At 50.4% G+C, this 24,510-nt stretch overlaps 1 pseudogene; it reads left to right on the top strand.

Moving 5' to 3' along the window:
- Positions 1-69: 69 nt before the first annotated feature.
- Positions 70-23,732, top strand: LOC119298480 (annotated as a pseudogene).
- The last annotated feature ends 778 nt before the right edge of the window (positions 23,733-24,510 follow it).

Here is a 24,510-nt window from a genome sequence, read left to right as displayed (position 1 = left end):
AATACCAGCATTCTATAACACTCCCCACAAATTCAAAGCTCTTAAACAGGGCGAGCAGCCACCACTGTCATGGCCATGGTATTTCCCCTCATGATACTCACACTCCTCTTCTCGCTTCCAGCGACCATGTTAGCTGATCCTTTCCTCCATAGAAATAATGACACTGACCTAGCTGCGCTGCTAGCCTTCAAAGCACAGTGCTCCGACCCTCTTGGTATTCTTGGTAGGAACTGGACCACCGGTATATCCTTCTGCCACTGGGTTGGTGTCTCTTGCAGCCGGCGTTTGCAGCGTGTCACCGCCCTTGTGCTGCCAGGCATACCACTCCAAGGAGCGATCTCCCCGTATCTTGGTAACCTCTCTTTTCTTCATGTTCTAAACCTCACCAACACAAACCTCACGGGCTTCATCCCACCTGATATAGGTAGATCGATTTGTCTTGTTGTTCTTGATCTTAGCCGTAATGGATTGTCAGGTATTATCCCTCCTACTATAGGAATCTCACAAAGATAAAGACCCTTGGTCTAAGCCAAAACGATCTTGCTGGGCAAATACCATATGATCTGCGAAACTTGGAAAATCTTAGGCATATTGATATGGGGACAAACCACTTAAGTGGCCTGATACCAGAGCAATTATTCAATAACACGCCTCACTTAATCGATCTTAATTTTGGAGACAACAGTCTATCAGGGCCGATACCACCCAGTATTGCCTCATGTTCCATGCTTGAAACCTTCGTGTTGCAACGAAATCAGCTATCCGGTCCAGTACCTCCAACTATATTCAATATGTCTAGACTACAGGTTCTGGTCCTCACCAAAAACACCTACTTAACAGGACCCATCCCTGGCAACAAAAGCTTTAATCTGCCCATGTTGCTAAATTTCCGTATGGGTGGCAACAGTTTTCAAGGTCGTATTCCATTAGGACTTGTATCATGCAGATATCTCAAAGCAATTACCCTATCCGACAACTCTTTTGTGGACTTTATCCCAGCATGGTTTTCTAAACTGGCACAACTCACTCTCCTTAGTTTAGCTGTAAATGGCCTTGTTGGTTCAATTCCGGCTGAGCTCAGTAATCTCACTTTGCTAAATGGGCTTGATCTCTCAAGTTGCAATCTAAGTGGAAAGATCCCGGATGAATTAGCAGAAATGGGTCAGCTCACATATTTACATTTGTCAGATAATCAATTAACAGGTTTGTTTCCGGCTTTTGTCGGTAACCTATCCCGACTGTCTATGCTAGGAATACAATCGAACCATTTAACTGGATTAGTCCCGGTAATTTTCGACAACCTCAGATCCCTTAAATTTCTTGACATTGGAAGCAATCATTTCAAAGGGACACTCGATTTCCTGTCCACTCTCTCCATCTGTAGACAACTCCAGAACATCGTCATAGAAATGTATTCTTTCACCGGGAGCATTCCCGCTTACATTGGAAATCTCTCTACAATGCTAAATTCCTTTTTTGCAGACTTCAACCGTTTAATTGGCATGATCCCGGCAACAATATCAAATCTAAGTGATCTTAGTGCAGTATCTTTTCCTGGCAACCAATTTGTTGGATAATCAGCAACTAAGCTTTACTGAGGGCCAACGGCCAGTACATATACAGATGTGGTAAAGTGCAGAAAAGCCCCTTATACAATGGGGATGTACACACTGAACTATACACATCTAACACCCCCCTCAAACTCATGATGGATCAACAACACTGAGTTTGGAGAGGAAAAACCCATGCTGCGCTCGAGTCTGTGCCTTCGTGAAGAAGTCAGCCAACTGTAACTCAGAGGGCACATCGTGAAGCGCAAGAGTCTGATCCTGCACAGCAGCACGCACAAAGTGGGCATCCACACCGATGTGCTTGGTGAGCTCATGCTTCACCGGGTCACGCGCAATACTGATAGCACTGGTACTGTCGGACAGTAGAGGAGTGGAGGTAGTAGCAGACACACCAAAATCCTCAAGTAACCACCGTAACCAGATCACCTGAGCCATCAACATAGCCATGGCTCGCAACTCAGCCTCTGTACTTGAGCGAGAAACTGCAGTCTGCTTCTTTGTCTTCCAGGCAATAAAAGAGCCACCAAGAAAGACACAGAAAGCAGACAGCGATCGTCGATCAGAGGGATCACTAGCCCAGGTAGCATCATAATAGGCCTGGAGCTCAAGAGAGCTGGAGCGGGGAAAGAAAAGGCACTGAGAGATCGTGCCACGAAGATATCGTAGAACACGGAGAAGGTGACTATAGTGGACAGAGGTGGGGGCGGAAACAAACTGACTCAGGATGTGGACAGGATAGGAGATGTCAGGACGCGTAACAGCAAGATAGACAAGACTGCCAATGAGGTGGCGATATCGAGTGGGATTAGGAAGAGGGTCACCATCAGAGGCACGAAGCTGAACGTTGAGCTCCATAGGAGTCACAACAGTGCGCTCATCACCGAGAGCAGCGCGAGCAAGAAGATCCTGAATATATTTTTCTTGGGAGATGTAGAAGCCATCAGAGGTCGAGGAGATCTCAATCCCAAAAAAATAGTGAAGTGGACCAAGATCAGTCATGAGAAACTGGTCGCGAAGGCGAGCCTTAACAAAGGCAATGTACTCAGAGTCGTCACCAGTGATGATCATGTCATCAACATAGAGAAGGAGAATAGTCCGACCACGAGGAGACGTGTGAACAAACAACGCGAGATCATGATCACTGGGCAAGAAACCAGCGGCAGTCACCACAGAGGCAAAGCGCTCAAACCAGGCGCGAGGGGCCTGTTTAAGACCATAGAGGGAGCGCCGAAGTCTACAGACCATACCATCAGGGGCATAGTACCCCGGTGGTGGCTGCATATAAACCTCCTCATGCAACTCGCCATTGAGAAAGGCGTTCTGGACATCAAGTTGAGAGATAGACCAATGACGAACAGAAGCCACAGCAAGGAGAGTGCGGACAGTGGTCATGTGGGCCACAGGAGCGAAAGTCTCATCATAATCGCATCCCTGCTCCTGCTGAAAACCACGGGCCACAAGGCGAGCTTTGTAGCGCTCAATAGAACCATCAGAGCGAGTCTTAATCTTGTAGACCCACTTGCAGGTGATGGGACGAACACCGGAAGGGAGAGGAACCAAATCCCATGTGCATGAGCGCTCAAGGGCAGCAAGCTCTTTGGCCATCGCAAATTGCCATTCAGGATGAGTCATGGCAGTCCGATAGGAAGTGGGCTCAGCAAGAACAGAGAGACCGTACCAATCAGGAGAGTAGCGATCAGGCGGGGGGCAAGGCCGAGCACGGAGGTTATGTATCAGGGGAGGCATGAGGGGAGGTGCACCAGAGGTGGAAGGTGCGTCAGGGGAGACATCCGCAACACGAGGGCGACGAGTATAGTGGAGAGGGAACGGTGAGAGAGGGTGACTGACTGGAGATTATGGTGGAGAGGTGGAGGAGTAGGATGGAGGAGATGGGGTCGGTGGTAAATGCGAAGGAAGGAGAGGTGCTGGAGGAGGAGGTGACACAGGAGGCACATAACAGGGTGTATCAGGAAGGAGAAGGAAAGAAAGGTTTTCCACAGAGAGACTTGAGGAAAAAGGACGTGGGTAGTAAGAACGAGACTCGTCAAAAGTCACATCACGCGAGATGCACAAGCGACGACCCATGGGATCCCAACATCGATAGCCCTTATGCTCATCACTGTAGCCAAGGAAAACACACTCAACCGACTGAGTAGTCAGTTTGGTGCGTTCTCGGGGGGCAAGAAGAACATATCATACACATACAAACATACGGAGAACTGAGTAGTCAGGAGAGCGACCAGTGAGGCACTCCATAGGAATACCACCCTGCAGAGCAGTCGATGGCTGAATGTTGACGAGATAAGTGGATACAGAGACAGCCTCAGCCCAAAAACGAGCTGGAAGGGAAGCAACAATCATCAGCGCACGAGCAGTCTCAAGCAAATGACGATGCTTACGTTCGGCAACGCCATTCTGAGCATGGGCACCAGGACATGAGAACTGGGCAAGAGTACCCTGTTCCCCAAGAAAACCACGCAACAACTGAGAGCTATACTCTCCAGCGGAGTCAACATGAAAGGTACGAATGGGCTCGGATAACTGGGTGTGAACCATGGCAGCAAATCGTTTGTATATCAGAAGAACCTTGCTACGAGATTTCATGAAGTAGAGCCAAGTGTAGCGAGAGAAATCATCAATAAATAGAACATAGTAGCGATGACCACCTTTTGAATCAAAGGGAGCAGGACCCCAGACATCAGAATGAACTAAGTCAAAAGGACGCTGAGATACAGACTCACTAGTAGGTTAAGGTAACTGAGTCTGTTTGCCAATCTGCAACCATTACAATGTAAGGAGACATCTCTAGATATAGACCCTAAGAGGCCCTGACGAACTAAAGAAGACAAACGAGAGCCACAGATGTGACCAAGACGATGATGCCACTATTGGAAGGACGCAGACAAAGAGGCAGCAAGAGCATGGGAGTTGGCAGAAGTGGTGGCAGCGGAAGGAACACAAAGCCAGTCAACCTCCCGAAGACCCTCTGACTCATGGCGCCGGGGGCCAGCACCAACCAAAGCCTTGGTGCAACGATCCGGAATGGAGCAAGAGTCGGTATCAAGAATGACACGACAACCAGAATTAGTGAGTTGGGCAGTGGAAAAAAGATTCATGGTAAGGAGAGGAACATGTGAAACACTAGGAACAGAAAAGGATGGAGTGGAAAGAAGACCACGACTAGCAACAAGAGATGTGCCATCGGCGGTAAGAACATTGACAGGCGATGGCACATCTCTTACTGTTGCTAGTCGTGGTCTTCTTTCCACTCCATCCTTTTCTGTTCCTAGCAGAACCGGCGGAACAGGAGCCACCGGAGCAACAGGGCAGGGCGGACAGGTCACCTCGCCAGAGAGAACACCCCACAGTAAAAGACCGCGCATATGGATACGCATGAAGCCCACAAACTCTGCATAGTTGGTGCCATCAAATATCACTGAGCAGCGAGGAACAGCCACATAGCCCGAAGAAGACATACTGAGATATCTTTCCTTCAATCCGCTCCTGTTTTTTTGGTCAACAGATCTAGAAACTGGATCAGGATCAGGGGACTCACGCGCCCCCGATTTTGGATCGGGCAGAAGGCAAGTTCGCTCGAGGGGGAAGCCGACGCGCAGAAACTGGATCCCCCGAGCAGGAGCAGCCCAAGCAGAGCTCCCGAGCGGAAGCAGGCACGCCCAAGCAGAGACCCCCGAGCGGGAGCAGCCCCTGATCGAAGATGCAGCGAAGCCGGAGATGGGCTTGGGGCGGCTGCGCCTGTACGAGACAGGGATAGCGGTGGCGGCTGAACAAGCTAGTAGATCGGGGGCCGGACGGAGAGGAGGCAGGCCTTGAGCGACCACGCACGTGCTCGGTGCAGCGGCCTGAAGAAGACGAGACAGACCGGGAGCGAGGAGGGAACAGCCGGAGACGGCCAGTGGCCGCCGGAGACTAGGTACGAGGCGCACAGAGTTGCATCGTGCGGGAGGAAGGGGCTAACCTAGCATCTGATACCATGTTGGATAATCAGCAACTAAGCTTTACTGAGGGCCAACGACTAGTACATATACAGATGTGGTAAAGTGCAGAAAAGCCCCTTATACAATAGGGATGTACACACTGAACTATACACATCTAACACAATTAAGTGGCACCATGCATTCTGTTACACTATGAGAGAATCTCGAAGAACTAGACCTAACTCAAAATAACATGTTTGGCCTGATCCCAACTCATATTGGTGCACTAACAAGATTGCATCAATTAGTCTTACAAGACAACAATTTTTCTGGTACCATACCGGATGGTGTTGGTAACCTAAGTATGCTAGAGCATCTAATGCTTGAAAATAACCATCTGTCGTCAACTATACCTGAAAGCTTATTCCATCTCAGTAACCTTCGAGAATTAAAACTATCTCACAACTTCCTTATTGGTTCATTGCCCAGTGATTTCAGTTCCATGGAAGCAATAGACATTATAGATGTATCTGCTAACTACTTGGTTGGTAACCTCCCGACTTCATTTGCACAAAATGGACTGTTAAGCAACCTTGATCTATCACACAACATGCTGCAAGATTCAATCCCTGCCTCTTTCAAAGGGTTACTCAACCTAAAAGTTTTGAACCTATCCTGTAATAACCTTTCTGGCACTATTCCAAAGTATTTGGCCAACTTTACTTCTCTGACTAGCTTGAACCTTTATTTTAATAAGTTTCAAGGAGAGATACTAGATGGAGGTATTTTCTCAAGAAATATCCATTCACAATCTTTAATTGGAAATGTCGGGTTATGTGGTGCCCCACGTCTAGGATTTTTGCCATGCCTAGTTGATTCATTCCCATCCAACAAACATTTGGTATGTTTTTTGGTTCCAGTTCTCATGATAATACTGGGAGCTATAGCAATTATCCTATACCTAATGAACAGAAAGAAAAATAGAAAGCAACCAGATGCTATGACTTCTATGGACATGGCTGACGTGATCAGCCATAGGCTAGTCCTACCATGATATTGCTCGAGCCACTAATAATTTCAACGACGACAAGATACTTGGAGCTGGAAGTTTTGGCAAAGTTTACAAGGGCCAACTGGATGATGGTTCAGTGGTTGCAATAAAAGTGCTCACCATGCAAGTCGAGCAGGCCGTGAGGAGCTTTGATGCTGAATGTCAAGTGTTGCGAATGACTCGGCATCGCAACTTGATACGGATGATGGCTACGTGCTCCTGCGACCTGGGTGGCGACGCGCCGACCGCCGCCTTGGTGCTGCCGTTTGAGCCTCCGCCCGGCCTTCCCCTGGCCGCCGGTGCCGCTCCCCTGCCATCCGTCGACCCTGCTCCCCTGGCCGGGACCTCGCTGCCTCCGCCTCCCCAGGCCGTTGCCGCCCCCGCCGCGACTGTCGCGCTGCTGCGCTAGGCCGATTTGGCTGAGGACGATGACGCCGCTGCCGGCCGCCCCATCGTCTGGCGAGACCTGTTGGCCCACCGCGCGGTGCCTCGGCCGGGACTGGTGGCCTCGCCGCGGCACGGCTGCCCGTCCTCCCCTTCGGCTCGCCGGCCTCCTCCTCTCCCCCTTCTGCCGACCCCGCGCAAAAGGGCCTCTCTTGGGTCCAGGACCACTCGCCGCCACCGTGCTCCGGCGTGGGGTGTCGCGGGGCGGTCCGACCTGGGCAGTGCTCGGCGCTCTTGGCGCCCCGCCGCGGTCACCGGCCGACACATCACGTCTTCGCCGGCGGCTGCTTCTTCGGTGGTCGGCCGTCGTTCCCCCTTCCGCCCGTTCATAGCCGAGTTTGGATTCTCCTCGCTCCGGTTCTCCCCCTCCCAGCCCCTCCGCCGCCCTTGGCTCGCCGTGGCACCTAGGCTGACGCCGGCGCCGGCCGCGACGGTGGCTGCAACGTCGGGGGAAACCCTAGGTGCTGCCGCCCCGCCCCGCTGGCTGGGCCACGCCGCTGAGGGCCAGAAGGCGCCTGGGCCTGGCGCTGGGCCCCCACCTAGTGCGGCTACGCCTTCGGGCCAGCCCACTTTGGCACGTTCCTGGGCCGGTCCGACCGGCCCGGCGATTCGGCCTATTTGGATGCCGAGCGGTTTCCCCAGGCACCCCATTTGGCCCCCTCCCACCTCTGTTCGAACCCTAGCCCGCACCCCATCCTCCCCCGCCGTCGGCGACGTCCCCCTCCCCGCCGTCGCCCCCCGCCGGCATGACCCGAGACTGGCATGACGCGGCCCCGCGGCCAAACGCCGCGCTGATGAGCGCAGGCCCGACGACGCCCGTGTGGACGACCGGCGTGACGACCGGCACAACTCCTCCCGCCCCTCCCCCGACGCCCTTCGTCATGAGGCCGACCTTCGCCGGCAACTCACAGGCCGCGGTGACTGCCGGTCGCCTCCTCGCGAGGCTCGCCGGTCCCCTCCTCGCCGCTCGCCCGGCCGGTCGGACCTCCGGGGCCGGTCACGTTCGCCGCCTCCCACCTCCGAGTGGCGTGACCAGCGCCGCCGCTCGCCCTTCCGGGTTCGCCTGCGGGACTCCAGTCGCTCCCCTGCGCGCTCCGGTCGCCCCCGGTCTCCTGACCGCTCCCAGGCCGCGGCCCTGCAAGGCCCTCCGCCACCCGCTGCCCAACCTCACCGGTACCAGCCCCCGTGTGGGGAACCGAACTCCCCCCCCGCGGGCAATGGCACGGGTCGGGGCCGGCCGGGCGGCAAACGCAAGAAGAAGAGGGGTTTGGGGCATGCCAATGCCGCGGCCCCGGCCATTGGTTCTTCTCGGGACCTGGTGGCTTCCACCACAACGGCGCTTCTCCCTGATGACCACATCTCCGACCTCGTCAAGTGCTTCAACTGCGGCCTTTCCGGCCACTCCCAGGTCGCTTGTACTCGTCCCCAGGGTTGCTACCTCTGCTCGGATCCTGACCACCCAAGGATCCTGTGCCCCGACCGCCCGGTGCCGGAGGAGTGTTGGATGTATGGACATGGGATTGAGGGCTTCGGCTTCTTCCACGTAGAGGTGCCTGACATCCCCTCCCCCTCACCATCGCTCCTGGCGATTTTCACCGTGAAGGATGGGGTCGCCTCGCCGGAGATGTTAGAGGAAGAGCTCAACCATCTCTACCATTGCTCATGGGATTGGCAGGTCACCATGCTCCCCGAAGGCCAGTTCTCGCTTGTGTTCCCCGACGCCATCAGCCACGGCTACGGCACCCGCAGAGGAGACATCACTCTAGCCCTTCACGACCTAGTAGTGGACATCTCCGTGCCGGTGCGGGACCCCCTGGCGGTGGCGGTCTTGGACACTGCTTGGATCCTCCTCGGGGGCCTACCCGACATCGCTCGTTCAGAGCGGGTTATTCGGAGCATGTCCCGCATCCTCGGCAAGGTGGTGGTCATGGACGAGCTATCCCTCCGCAAGGAGGAGGAGGTTCGCGTCAAGGTCAAATGCCTCGACTCATCCAAGCTTCGCGCCACGATCCGGGTGTTCTTCAACGATCAGGGTTTTGACCTCCGCATCTCCCCCGAGCCGCCCAACCACATTGGCCGCCCCCGCATCCCTGACGATAGCTTCTTGGGGGTGGGCCAGGCGGAGATGGGGCGGGGGATCGGCGCAGCGACCGCGACCCCCGTCACGGACACCGCTCCGGCTCGGAGGAGGACGACGACGACTCCGAGGACAGTCCTCCTCACGACCAGCCCCCCGCCCCTGCTAGGAGTGGCGGCGGGACCGGCCGCACCCGCTCCTCGACCGTTGCATCGCCTCCCGACGATGGCCTCGACGCTTCGGACGCCAGCCTTCAAGTCTTCCCCGCCTCATCACCTCGCTCCCCCGTCGGTCAGCTGCTTGATGTCTTCACCAACCTCTCCGCCGAGGCCGCCCTGGACCCGCCCCGCTTGGCCGCGCCCATGCTTCCCGCTCCGTTGGTGGGGTCCCCGGGGGTGGTCGTGGCCACCCTGGACCCGACCCCTTCTGACCCGGCCGATGGTGAAGCGGTGCTGGAGATGACGCTGCTTTCCTCCCTGCTGCCTGCGGCAGCCAGGCCGCAGACGGGGGTGGAGATCCAGCCTTTCGGCGACGATCTGGCTCCGACGCCGCCAGCTCCTCCTGGACTCCGCTGCCATGGGGCTGCAGGTGGTGGTGACCACCCCGGTGGCCGCCCTCCCTCCACCCCCCGGACCGCGGCCTACTCCAGGCGGGCTAGGTCGACCTCATCGCCGGTGACCTCCTCCCGCCGCAGTGCTCGGATCGAGGCAGCCAGGCCGGTTGGCATCCCTGCTCTGCCTATTCCTGAGAAGGCAGAGCTCAAGGCCGCTGCTCGGAACCTCGAGCCAGGTACCCCGATCATCCCTACCACTTCAGCTACTCGTTCCTTTTTGTCCTTGGAGTCGACTCCGCTTGGCCACCTCACGAAGGTGGCAGCGAACTCGGCGATTGTGTTTCGGGGGGAGGTTGCCCCCCCGCTAGTTCAAATTGAGACTATCCGTGCACGGGAAATCCTAGATGGTCGCCTCGCCGAGGCCCGTCCACACGCTTCCTCGTCTTCGGACGCCCCCTCGGGGACGACTCCGAACCCTCCGCCTCGCCTGCCGGCCGCCCCAGTTGAGATCCGCGGCCGCACTCGCTCTCGTACCGCTGCCCTCTGCGCCCAGAGCGCTTCTAGTGTCTTGGGGTCAAGCAGCCCCCCGATGGATGATTGATGCGGACCCTCTTTTGGAACATCCGTGGTTTCGGCCAAGATGGCCGACGCCGCCAACTAATTGAATACATGCGATCTGAGCGAATCAACATTGTGGCCATTCAAGAAACCATGCGTACTGAATTTTCCCTGTCGGAGCTCGAGCCCTTGAGCTTCGACCTATTTGCTTGGCACTGGCTCCCTTCTAGTGGGAGTGCGGGCCACTCGGGTGGCATCCTCCTAGGGGTGAAGGATGCCACCTTTGAGGTAGGCAACATGGATCGGGGCGAGTTTTCTGTGAGCATGGAGATTTTTGAGCGGGCTCTGAACTTCAAATGGGAAATTATTGCGGTATATGGGCCGGCCGACCACCGCCGGTCTGAGGCTTTCCTCGGTGAGCTCAGTAGGGAGGTCGCGGCTGCGCAACTTCCGGTTGTGGTGGGAGGTGATTTCAACCTCATCAGGTCGGAAGAAGACAAGAGCAATAACTTGGTGAACCTCCCACGGATGCATATGTTCAATGACTACATCGCGGACATGGGGCTGCGTGAGCTTGATCGTGTCGGGGCCAGGTTCACTTGGACTAACCGTCAGGTTGAGCCGACTCGATCAGTCCTCGACAGGGTCTTCGCTTCCCCTGAGTGGGACATTCGTTTCCCCCTAGCATCGCTCTGGGCGATTACGCGCATTGGCTCAGACCACGTCCCCCTTCTCCTCTCTTCGGAGAATGAGCGTCCTCCTCTCCTGCCCCGATTTCGCTTCGAGACCTTCTAGTTACGCCAACCTAGGTTTTCCGTTGCCGTGGGCACGAGATGGCTCGAGGTGAAGGAAATATGCCCCAAAGGCAATAATAATGTTATTATTTTATTTCCTTATATCATGATAAATGTTTATTATTCATGCTAGAATTGTATTATCCGGAAACATAATACTTGTGTGAATACATAGACAAACCAAACGTCACTAGTATGCCTCTACTTGACTAGCTCATTAATCAAAGATGGTTATGTTTCCTAACCATAGACATGTGTTGTCATTTGATTAACGGGATCACATTATTAGGAGAATGATGTGATTGACATGACCCATTCCATTAGCTTAGCACCCGATCGTTCAGTATGTTGCTATTGCTTTCTTCATAACTTATACATGTTCCTATGACTATGAGATTATGCAACTCCCGTTTGCCGGAGGTACGCTTTGTGTGCTACCAAACGTCACAACGTAACTGGGTGATTATAAAGGAGCTCTACAGGTGCCTCCAAAGGTAAATATTGGGTTGGCGTATTTCGAGATTAGGATTTGTCACTCCGATTGTCGGAGAGGTATCTCTGGGCCCTCTCGGTAATGCACATCACATAAGCCTTGCAAGCATTGCAACTAATGAGTTAGTTGCGAGATGATGTATTACAAAACGAGTAAAGAGACTTGTCGGTAACGAGATTGAACTAGGTATTGAGATACCGACGATCGAATCTCGGGCAAGTAACATACCGATGACAAAGGGAACAACGTATGTTGTTATGCGGTCTGACTGATAAAGATCTTCGTAGAATATGTAGGAGCCCATATGAGCATCCAGGTTCCGCTATTGGTTATTGACCGGAGACATGTCTCGGTCATGTCTACATTGTTCTCGAACCCGTAGGGTCCGCACGCTTAAGGTTTCGATGACAGTTATATTATGAGTTTATGAGTTTTGATGTACCGAAGTTAGTTCGGAGTCCCGGATGTGATCATGGACATAACAAGGAGTCTCGAAATGGTCGAGACATAAAGATTGATATATTGGAAGGCTATATTCGGACACCGGAATTGTTCCGGTGATTTCGGAGAAAACCGGAGTACCGGAGGGTTACCGGAACCCCCCCCCCCCGGGAGAAGTAATGGGCCATATGGGCCTTAGTGGAGAAAGAGAAGGGCAGCCAGGGTGGGCTGCGCGCCTCCTCCCCCTGGTCCGAATTGGACTAGGAGAGGGGGGCGGCGCCCCCCTTTCCTTCTCCTTCCCCACTTCCTTCCCCCTCCTAGTAGGACTCCTACTAGGAGGAGGACTCCTCCTTGGTGCGCCTATAGGGCAGGCCGGCCTCCTCCCCTTGCTCCTTTATATACGGGGGCAAGGGGCACCCCTAGACACACAAGTTGATCCACGTGATCGTTTTCTTAGCCGTGTGCGGTGCCCCCTTCCACCATAATCCTCGATAATATTGTAGCGGTGCTTAGGCGAAGCCCTGCGACGGTAGAACATCAAGATCGTTACCACGCCGTCATGCTGACAAAACTCTTCCCCAACACTTTGCTGGATCGGAGTCCGGGGATCGTCATCGAGCTGAACATGTGCTAAAACTCGGAGGTGCCGTAGTTTCGGTGCTTGATCGGTCGGGCCGTGAAGACGTACGACTACATCAACCGCGTTGTGCTAACGCTTCCGCTGTCGGTCTACAAGGGTACGTAAATCACACTCTTCCCTCTCGTTGCTATGCATCACCATGATCTTGCGTGTGCGTAGGATTTTTTTTGAAATTACTATGTTCCCCAACAGTGGTATCAGAGCCTAGGTTTTATGTGTTGATGTTATATGCACAAGTAGAACACAAGTGAGTTGTGGGCGATATAAGTCATACTGCTTACCAGCATGTCATACTTTGGTTCGGCGGTATTGTTGGACGAAGCGGCCTGGACCTTCATTACGCGTACGCTTACGCGAGACCGGTTCTCCCGACGTGCTTTGCACAAAGGTGGCTAGCGGGTGTCAGTTTCTCCAACTTTAGTTGAACCGAGTGTGCCTACGCCCGGTCCTTGCAAAGGTTAAAACAGCACCAACTTGACAAACTATCATTGTGGTTTTGATGCGTAGGTAAGATTGGTTCTTGCTTAAGCCCGTAGCAGCCACGTAAAACTTGCAACAACAAAGTAGAGGACGTCTAACTTGTTTTTGCAGGGCATGTTGTGATGTGATATGGTCAAGACATGATGCTAAATTTTATTGTATGAGATGATCATGTTTTGTAACCAAGTTATCGGCAACTGGCAGGAGCCATATGGTTGTCGCTTTATTGTATGCAATGCAATTGCGCTGTAATGCTTTACTTTATCACTAAGCAGTAGCGATAGTCGTGGAAGCATAAGATTGGCGAGACGACAACGATGCTACGATGGTGATCAAGGTGTCGCGCCGGTGACCATGGTGATCACGATGGTGCTTCGAAGATGAAGATCACAAGCACAAGATGATGATGGCCATATCATATCACTTATATTGATTGCATGTGATGTTTATCTTTTATGCATCTTATCTTGCTTTGATTGACGGTAGCATTTTAAGATGATCTCTCACTAATTATCAAGAAGTGTTCTCCCTGAGTATGCACCATTGCGAAAGTTCTTCGTGCTGAGACACCACGTGATGATCGGGTGTGATAGGCTCTACGTTCAAATACAACGGGTGCAAAACAGTTGCACACGCGGAATACTCAGGTTATACTTGACGAGCCAAGCATATACAGATATGGCCTCGGAACACGGAGACCGAAATGTCGAGCGTGAATCATATAGTAGATATGATCAACATAGTGATGTTCACCAATGAAACTACTCCATCTCACGTGATGATCGGACATGGTTTAGTTGATTTGGATCACGTAATCACTTAGAGGATTAGAGAGATGTCTATCTAAGTGGGAGTTCTTTAGTAATATGATTAATTGAACCTAAATTTATGATGAACTTAGTACCTGATAGTATCTTGCTTGTTTATGTTTGATTGTAGATAGATGGCCCGTGCTGTTGTTCCGTTGAATTTTAATGCGTTCCTTGAGAAAGCAAAGTTGAAAGATGATGGTAGCAATTACATGGACTGGGTCCGTAACTTGAGGATTATCCTCATTGCTGCACAGAAGATTTACGTCCTGGAAGCACCGCTGAGTGCCAGGCCTGCTGCAGGAGCAACACCAGATGTTATGAACGTCTGGCAGAGCAAAGCTGATGACTACTCGATAATTCAGTGTGCCATGCTTTATGGCTTAGAATCAGGACTTCAACGATGTTTTGAACGTCATGGAGCATATGAGATGTTCCAGGAGTTGAAGTTAATATTTCAAGCAAATGCCCGGATTGAGAGATATGAAGTCTCCAATAAGTTCTATAGCTGCAAGATGGATGAGAACAGTTCTGTCAGTGAGCATATACTCAAAATGTCTGGGTATAATAATCACTTGATTCAATTGGGAGTTAATCTTCCAGATGATTGCGTCATTGACAGAATTCTCCAATCACTGCCACCAAGCTACAAGAGCTTCGTGATGAACTATAATATGCAAGGGATGAATAAGACTATTCCCGAGCTCTTCGCAATGCTGAAAGCTGCGGAGGTAGAAATCAAGAAGGAGCATCAAGTGTTGATGGTCAATAAGACCACTAGTTTCAAGAAAAAGGGCAAATGAAAGAAGAAGGGGAACTTCAAAAAGAACAGCAAGCAAGTTGCTACTCAAGAGAAGAAACCCAAACCTGGACCTAAGCCTGAAACTGAGTGCTTCTACTGCAAGCAGACTGGTCACTGGAAGCGGAACTGCCCCAAGTATTTGGCGGATAAGAAGGATGGTAAGGTGAACAAAGGTATATGTGATATACATGTTATTGATGTGTACCTTACTAATGCTCGCAATAGCACCTGGGTATTTGATACTGGTTCTGTTGCTAACATTTGCAACTCGAAACAGGGACTACGGATTAAGCGAAGATTGGCTAAGGACGAGGTGACGATGCGCGTGGGAAATGGTTCCAAAGTCGATGTGATCGCGGTCGGCACGCTACCTCTACATCTACCTTCGGGATTAGTATTAGACCTAAATAATTGTTATTTGGTGCCAGCGTTAAGCATGAACATTATATCTGGATCTTGTTTGATGCGAGACGGTTATTCATTTAAATCAGAGAATAATGGTTGTTCTATTTTTATGAGTAATATATTTTATGGTCATGCACCCTTAAAGAGTGGTATTCTTATTAAATCTCGATAGTAGTGACACACATATTCATAATGTTGAAGCCAAAAAATGCAGAGTTGATAATGATAGTGCAACTTATTTGTGGCACTGCCGTTTGGGTCATATCGGTGTAAAGCGCATGAAGAAACTCCATACTGATGGACTTTTCGAACCACTTGATTATGAATCACTTGGTACTTGCGAACTGTGCCTTATGGGTAAGATGACAAAAACACCGTTCTCTGGTACTATGGAGAGAGCAACATATTTTTTGGAAATCATACATACAGATGTATGTGGTCCGATGAATGTTGAGGCTCGTGGCGGATATCGTTATTTTCTCACCTTCACAGATGACTTAAGCATATATGGGTATATCTACTTAATGAAACATAAGTCTGAAACATTTGAAAAGGTCAAAGAATTTCAGAGTGAAGTTGAAAATCATCGTAACAAGAAAATAAAATTCCTACGATCTGATCGTGGAGGCGAATATTTGAGTTACGAGTTTGGTGTACATTTGAAACAATGCGGAATAGTTTCGCAACTCACGCCACCCGGAACACCACAGCGTAATGGTGTGTCCGAATGTCGTAATCATACTTTACTAGATATGGTGCGATCTATGATGTCTCTTACTGATTTACCGCTATCGTTTTGGGGATATGCTCTAGAGACAGCCGCATTCACGTTAAATAGGGAACCATCAAAATCCGTTGAGACGACGCCTTATGAACTGTGGTTTAGCAAGAAACCAAAGTTGTCGTTTCTGAAAGTTTGGGGCTGCGATGCTTATGTGAAAAAGCTTCAACCTGATAAGCTCGAACCCAAATCGGAGAAATGTGTCTTCATAGGACATCCAAAGGAAACTATTGGATACACCTTCTATCACAGATCCGAAGGCAAGACTTTTGTTGCTAAATTCGGAAACTTTCTAGAGAAGGAGTTTCTCTCGAAAGAAGTGAGTGGGAGGAAAGTAGAACTTGACGACGTAACTGTACCTGCTCCCTTATTGGAAAGTAGTACATCACAGAAACCAGTTTCTGTGACACCTACACCAATTAGTGAGGAAGCTAATGATGATGATCATGAAACTTTAGAACAAGATACTACTGAACCTCGTAGATCAACCAGAGTAAGATCCGCACCAGAGTGGTACGGTAATCCTATTCTGGAAGTCATGCTACTAGATCATGATAAACCTACGAACTATGAAGAAGCGATGGTGAGCCCAGATTCCGCAAAATGGCTTGAAGCCATGAAATCTGAGATGGGATCCATGTATGAGAACAAAGTATGGACTTTGGTTGACTTGCCCAATGATCGGCAAGAAATTGAGAATAAATGGATCTTCAAGAAGAAGACTGACGCTGACGGTAATATTACTGTCTACAAAGCTCGACTTGTTGCAAAAGGTTTTCGACAAGTTCAAGGGATTGACTACGATGAGACCTTCTCACCCGTAGCGATGCTTAAGTCTGTCCGAATCATGTTAGCAATTGCCGCATTTTATAATTATGAAATTTGGCAGATGGATGTCAAAACTGCATGCCTGAATGGATTTCTGGAAGAAGAGTTGTATATGATGCAACCGGAAGGTTTTGTCGATCCAAAGGGAGCTAACAAAGTATGCAAGCTCTAGCGATCCATTTATGGACTGGTGCAAGCTTCTCGGAGTTGGAATAAACGCTTTGATAGTGTGATCAAAGCATTTGGTTTTGTACAGACTTTTGAAGAAGCCTGTATTTACAAGAAAGTGAGTGGGAGCTCTGTAGCATTTCTGATATTATATGTAGATGGCATATTACTAATCGGAAATGATATAGAATTTCTGAATGGCATAAAGGGATACTTGAATAAGAGATTTTCAATGAAAGACCTCGGTGAAGCTGCTTACATATTGGGCATTAAGATCTATAGAGATAGATCAAGACGCTTAATTGGACTTTCACAAAGCACATACCTTGACAAAATTTTGAAGAAGTTCAAAATGGATCAAGCAAAGAAAGGATTCTTTCCTGTGTGACAAGGTGTGAAATTGAGTAAGACTCAATGCCCGACCAATGCAGAAGATAGAGAGAAAATGAAAGATGTTCCCTATGCTTCAGCCATAGGCTCTATCATGTATGCAATGCTGTGTACCAGACCTGATGTGTGTCTTGCTATAAGTCTAGCAGGGAGGTACCATAGTAATCCAGGAGTGGATCACTGGACAGCGGTCAAGAACATCCAGAAATACCTGAAAAGGACTAAGGATATGTTTCTCATATATGGAGGTGACAAAGAGCTCATAGTAAATGGTTACGTTGATGCAAGCTTTGACACTGATCCGGACGATTCTAAATCGCAAACCGGATACGTGTTTACATTAAACGGTGGAGCTGTCAGTTGGTGCAGTTCTAAACAAAGCGTTGTGGCGGGATCTACATGTGAAGTGGAGTACATAGCTGCTTCGGAAGCAGCAAACGAAGGAGTCTGGATGAAGGAGTTCATATTCGATCTAGGTGTCATACCTAGTGCATCGGGTCCAATGGAAATCTTTTGTGACAATACTGGTGCAATTGCCCTGGCAAAGGAATCCAGATTTCACAAGAGAACCAAGCACATCAAGAGATGCTTCAATTCCATCCGGGATCTAGTCCAGGTGGGAGACATAGAGATTTGCAAGATACATACAGATCTGAATGTTGCAGACCCATTGACTAAGCCTCTTCCACGAGCAAAACATGATCAACACCAAAGCTCCATGGGTGTTAGAATCATTACGGTGTAATCTAGATTATTGACTCTAGTGCAAGTGGGAGACTGAAGGAAATATGCCCTAGAGGTAATAATAATGTTATTATTTTATTTCCTTATATCATGATAAATGTTTATTATTCATGCTATAATTGTATTATCCGGAAACATAATACTTGTGTGAATACATAGACAAACCAAACGTCACTAGTATGCCTCTACTTGACTAGCTCATTAATCAAAGATGGTTATGTTTCCTAACCATAGACATGTGTTGTCATTTGATTAACGGGATCACATTATTAGGAGAATGATGTGATTGACATGACCCATTCCATTAGCTTAGCACCCGATCGTTTAGTATGTTGCTATTGCTTTCTTCATAACTTATACATGTTACTATGACTATGAGATTATGCAACTCCCGTTTGCCGGAGGAACACTTTGTGTGCTACCAAACGTCACAACCTAACTGGGTGATTATAAAGGAGCTCTACAGGTGTCTCCAAAGGTAAATGTTGGGTTGGCGTATTTCGAGATTAAGATTTGTCACTCCGATTGTCGGAGAGGTATCTCTGGGCCCTCTCGGTAATGCACATCACATAAGCCTTGCAAGCATTGCAACTAATGAGTTAGTTGCGAGATGATGTATTACAAAACGAGTAAAGAGACTTGCCGGTAACGAGATTGAACTAGGTATTGAGATACCGACGATCGAATCTCGGGCAAGTAACATACCGATGACAAAGGGAACAACGTATGTTGTTATGTGGTCTGACCGATAAAGATCTTCTTAGAATATGTAGGAGCCAATATGAGCATCCAAGTTCCGCTATTGGTTATTGACCGGAGACATGTCTCGGTCATGTCTACATTGTTCTCGAACCCGTAGGGTCCGCACGCTTAAGGTTTCGATGACAGTTATATTATGAGTTTATGAGTTTTGATGTACCGAAGTTAGTTCGGAGTCCCAAATGTGATCACGGACATAACGAGGAGTCTCGAAATGGTCGAGACATAAAGATTGATATATTGGAAGGCTATATTCAGACACCGGAAGTGTTCCGGGTGATTTCGGAGAAAACCGGAGTACCGGAGGGTTACCGGAACCCCTCCCCCCCGAGAGAAGTAATGGGCCATATGGGCCTTAGTGGAGAAAGAGAAGGGCAGCCAGGGTGGGCCGCGCGCCTCCTCCCCCCTGGTCCGAATTGGACTAGGAGAGGGGGGCGGCGCCCCCCTTTCCTTCTCCTTCCCCACTTCCTTCCCCTCCTAGTAGGAGTCCTACTCCTACTAGGAGGAGGACTCCTCCTTGGCGCGCCTATAGGGCAGGCCGGCCTCCTCCCCTTTCTCCTTTATATATGGGGGCAAGGGGCACCCCTAGACACACAAGTTGATCCACGTGATCGTTTTCTTAGCCGTGTGCGGTGCCCCTTCCACCATAATCCTCGATAATATTGTAGCGGTGCTTAAGCGAAGCCCTGCAACGGTAGAACATCAAGATCGTCACCACGCCGTCGTGCTGACAGAACTCTTCCCCGACGCTTTGCTGGATCGGAGTCCAGGGATCGTCATCGGGCTGAACGTGTGCTAAAACTCGGAGGTGTCGTAGATTCAGTGCTTGATCGGTAGGGCCGTGAAGACGTACGACTACATCAACCGTGTTGTGCTAACGCTTCCGCTGTTGGTCTACAAGGGTACGTAGATTACACTCTCCCCTCTCGTTGCTATGCATCACCATGATCTTGCGTGTGCGTAGGAATTTTTTTGAAATTACTACGTTCCCTAACACGAGGCACGTGAGGCCCCCCATCGATCCCTTTCGGCCATGGACAACTGGCACTTCTGCGCCAAGTGGTCACGACAATTCATGAAGGGTTGGGGTGCAAATGTTGGCCACGACATCCGGGAGCGTAAAAAAGCTCTCCTTCAGGAAATCCAGGCTCTAGACCTTCGGGCTGACTCCGCTGGCCTCTCGGCTGATGAATGGATGCTTAGATATGACTTGGAAGACCAGCTCACGGTCATCTACTCAGACGAGGAGGCATACTGGTGGCTGAGAGGTACTCAGAATTGGGTCCTTAAAGGGGACGCCAATACCGCCTACTTCCAGGCCATTGCGAACGGCCGCCGTCGCTGGAACTCCATCCCCCTTTCGTGGGATGGGGAACACCTCCTCTAGAGTCCCGAGGACATCCGGGACCATGTAGATGGTTTTTACAGAGACCTATTCTCTGCTTCCCCTCGGGGAGGTCTTGCCCTGGCGCAAGACATTTGACCGGCTGACAGGTGCGTTTCGCTTGCGGACAACGAGGCCCTCACGGCTCCGTTTTCCGAGGCGGAAGTCTGGGCGCTATTAAGGGCATGAACCCATCCTCGGCGCCGGGCCCCGATGGGCTCCCTGTGAAGTTCTTCTAGACCTTCTGGGAGGTGATCAAACCGGAGGTAATGGCACTCTTTGATGAGTTCTTCGTCGGGTCCATCGACCTCACCCGACTCAACTTTGGGGTAATCACCCTCATCCCCAAAGTAGCGGGGGCATCGAAGATCCGCCAATTCCGTCCAATTACGGTGATTAACGTCATCTTTCGCATCCTCGCAAAGGGGTACGCCATTAGGGTGGCCCCTTTTGCCGACCGGATCACTCACCCAAATCAGTCAGCCTTCATCCAGGGCCGTTATATCCTTGACGGAGTCCTGGTGTTTCATGAAGCACTCCATGAGGTTCACTCCAAACACCTCAAGGCTGTCTTCCTGAAACTTGACTTCCACAAGGCATATGACACGGTGAGTTGGGCTTTCCTTCGGGAATTTCTTCTTCGAAAGGGCTTCGATGATCGGTGGGTGACTAGGGTGATGCAGATGGTTTCCTCAGGCCAGACTGCGGTGAACATTAATGGGGAAATCGGCCCCTTATTCCCCACCTTTTGTGGGGTGCGACAGGGCGACCCTTTCTCCCCGTTCCTGTTCAACATGGTGGTTGACGCCTTGGCCGCCATCTTGGATAAGGCCAAGGCGGCTGGCCACATTAAGGGGATAGTCCCGCATCTGGTTGGGGAGCATGGGATCTCCCTTCTCCAATATGCGGATGACACCATCATCATGGTGGAAGGCTCGGAGAGTGATATCTCAAACCTCAAGTTCCTTCTACTGTGCTTCCAACAGATGTCCGGCCTCAAGATCAACTTCGACAAGAGCGAGGTGATGGTCTTAGGATACTCCCAAGACGAACGCCAGAGTATAGCGGATCGGCTTAACTGCCAGCTTGGGAGCTTTCCCACGACCTATCTAGGGATACCCATTAGTGATTCTAGGCTCACAGTGGCTGACCTGCGCCCCACGGTGGGGAAGCTTCAGCACCGGATCGAGCCTTGGCAAGGCCGGTGGCTATCCAAAGCTTCCCGTACGGTGCTAATCAACTCATCCCTCGCTAGCCTGCTCTTGTTCATCATGAGCTTCTATAGCCTTCCAGAGACGCTTCATCACGAGATCGCCACTGTTCAGGGCCGTTTCTTTTGGGCCGGTGAGGGAGACAATCAGAAGTACCACATGGTTAGGTGGTCTGAAATCTGCAAGCCTCACGACCAGGGTGGCCTCGGGATCATGTCTTCCAAGCGCATGAACATCGCCCTCCTGACTCGGTGGCTTTGGCGGATTGCCAACGGTGATGGTGGCCTGTGGCTTCGCATCATTCAGCAGAAATACCTCGGAGGCCAGCCTCTCGCATTCTGCCAGCGATCTAGGGGGTCCGAGTTCTGGCAATCCGTCATCCAGCTCCTCCCTGTCCTCCGGATCGGGACCTCGATTGAGGTCGGATCAGGCACCGCGACCTTGTTCTGGTTCGATAGATGGTCTGGCGACCTTCCCCTTGCGGCCCGCTTTCCAGGCCTATTCAACATTGCGGTGGCCCCTCACATATCGGTCGCGGCAGCCCTTATTGACTTAGGGCAGCCCGCGTTCTGGCGGCCCTTTGGTCTGGCTGAAACGGCCGATTGGCAGGAGATGCTTGACTGCATTGCATTGCACGCACCTGATCTTACCTCCGAGGATGATACTTCCAGATGGCGTCTAGAGCCGTCTGGACAATTCTCCACCAAGTCCCTGTACCAGGCCATTGCCCCCTCGCCTGGCCATGAAGCGCTCACCCTCATCTGGGAGATTTGCCTTCCCCTGAAAATTAGAATTTTCCTGTGGCAATGGATCCGTGGCCACCTCCCGTCTGGCGTCGAGGTCCTGAAGCGTAATGGTCCGGGTGATGGACGTTGCCCGCTCTGTGGGACGGAAGATGATTCAAATCATATATTCTTCACCTGCGTGTCCGCGCAGTTCTTATGGAGCTGTTTCCGCGAGTGAGTAGGTGGTAGCTGGGATCACAACAACTTCCCCGCCCTCTTCGCCGAACTCCAGGCAATTCCACCCGCGGTGCGCCACATCAGGTGGTTGACCATTGGGGTACTAGCCTGGACGCTGTGGACTGTTAGGAATAAACTTGTGATTCGGCGCATCCCTCTTCGTCGTGCTACTAACGCTTTGTTCAAATGGTCTGGTTACTTGCAACTTTGGCGGCCGCTTAGCCGCCCCAGGGAGAGAGACGCCATCACCTCCATCATCACCCAGCTTCGCGTGATGGCTCTCCGCATGGCTCCTCCGCTTCCCCCACCACCCCCGAGCCAGACTAGATCGTCGTCTACTCCGCCATCGCCACCGCCTCGCCGTTATTTTGTTGTCTAGCTTTGTGCTTTGCTGGGCTTGTTGTTCTGTGCCCACAGCGGAACTTGGGTCTTTTTGTCTGTGTGTTGATCGTTGTGTTGGACCGTGCCAGCGGTGGCCTTGGGTGCGTGTGTGTGTGGTGTGTTCGTGAGACTTTGTTAACTTTGTGATTGGTGGTTTGCTTTATTTATAAAGCGGGGCGAAAGCCTTTTTCGGTAACTTGATACGGATATTGAATACTTGTTCCAACATGGATTTCAGAGCATTGCTGCTTCAGTACATGCCCAATGGTAGCTTGGAGGCACACCTGCACACTAAAAATAAGGAGCCACTAGGGTTCATCAAGAGATTATACATTATGCTTGGCGTGTCTGAGCGATGGAATACCTGCACCACCATCACTGTGAAGTTGTTCTAAACTGTGACCTGAAGCCTAGCAATGTGCTCTTCGATGAGGACATGACAGTGCATGTTGCCGACTTTGGCATTGCAAAGTTACTTCTAGGCGATGAAAACTCCATGGTCTCAGCGAGTATGCGAAGGACAGTTGGTTACATGGCCCCAGGTATGTGTACTTATCGTGCTTTAGCAAATTATTTGGCAAGACATTTGCTATTACTTTCGTTAGTTAACACTTCTCATGAAAATTTTGAGCAGAGCTTGCATTCATGGGTAAGGCATCACGGAAGAGCGATGTGTTCAGCTTCGGGATCATGTTTCTCGAAGTCTTCACCGGGAAGAGGCCCACAAATCCGAACTTCATCGGAGAATCCAGTCTTAGGCAGTGGGTTTCACAAGCATTTCCGACAAGACTTGTCAATGTTGTTGACAAGAAGCTTCTGCAAGGTGAAGAGATAACTAGGTATGGACCATGTGGCTTTCATCACCAAAGGAATACTAGTGAATTGGCATCATCCTCCACAGCCTGGAACATCGACTTTCTCATGTCGGCATTTGAGTTAGGTCTGGAGTGTTCAAGCGATTCTCCTGACTAGAGGATGAGCATGAGCGACGTGGTCGCGAGGTTGAAGAACATGAAGAGGGATTACTCTGCTTCCATTGCAACAACACAAGGAGCAGATGATCGTTGATCCATATGGGAATGCATTTGGTTGTCCATGTGAGTAGCATGTATCTGTACATACTTCTGCCTTTTTCCCATAGTAAATCAAGCATGGCACTGGCGCTGCCACATTTAGAGTTAGTATAGCTAGCTAGCTAGCAGAGTTGTAAGACTATGATTTTCCACACCTACAATGTCATCATCTATGCCAGTGATGTGTAATAGTAACTGGTCCTTGGGCTAAATCATTATGATGTTCTTGAATGCATTATATGTGTTCCTGAATGCTTGTATTTATCACTTTAGTTTAGCAAACTCCTGACTTTTATGTGTCAATGATATGCTCATAGATATTGCTGAGCTTATTTTTGTTCGGAGTTGATTCTTACAAAGGAACTCCCAACAGCTATTTCCTAATGTGTGCATCGTAGCATGGTTTCTAATATGTTTTAGTTAAGAGTCGCAACAGTTGAGCTCATAAGTCTCCATTGCATGATGAATGACTTAATGGTTGCTGAGTGGAAAACAGATGGTTATGTTTGTCTTAAGATTAAGATACTTGGCCAAAAATATTGTTGCTCGATGATGGATAATGGTTTCGCCATACCTGTTTATTTTATTCATGTGCTCAGTTAACAGTTATAACATATTTACTCTTTCTATGGACTTAATTGAGCAGATTTGATTTTCATGATGGGAAATATCACGACAGTTTTTCATTTCTCCGAGCATTTTCTTATGAAGATACCGTTTTTCTTTAGGATCCAATCTCCCAGCTTTTGCTGACGCTATGTGTCTGGATGTGT

This window comes from Triticum dicoccoides, chromosome 5A (genome assembly GCF_002162155.2).
Source record: "Triticum dicoccoides isolate Atlit2015 ecotype Zavitan chromosome 5A, WEW_v2.0, whole genome shotgun sequence".
Taxonomy (NCBI): domain Eukaryota; kingdom Viridiplantae; phylum Streptophyta; class Magnoliopsida; order Poales; family Poaceae; genus Triticum; species Triticum dicoccoides.
Note: the sequence above shows the minus strand (reverse complement) of the source record. Positions and strands in the feature narration are given on the sequence as shown.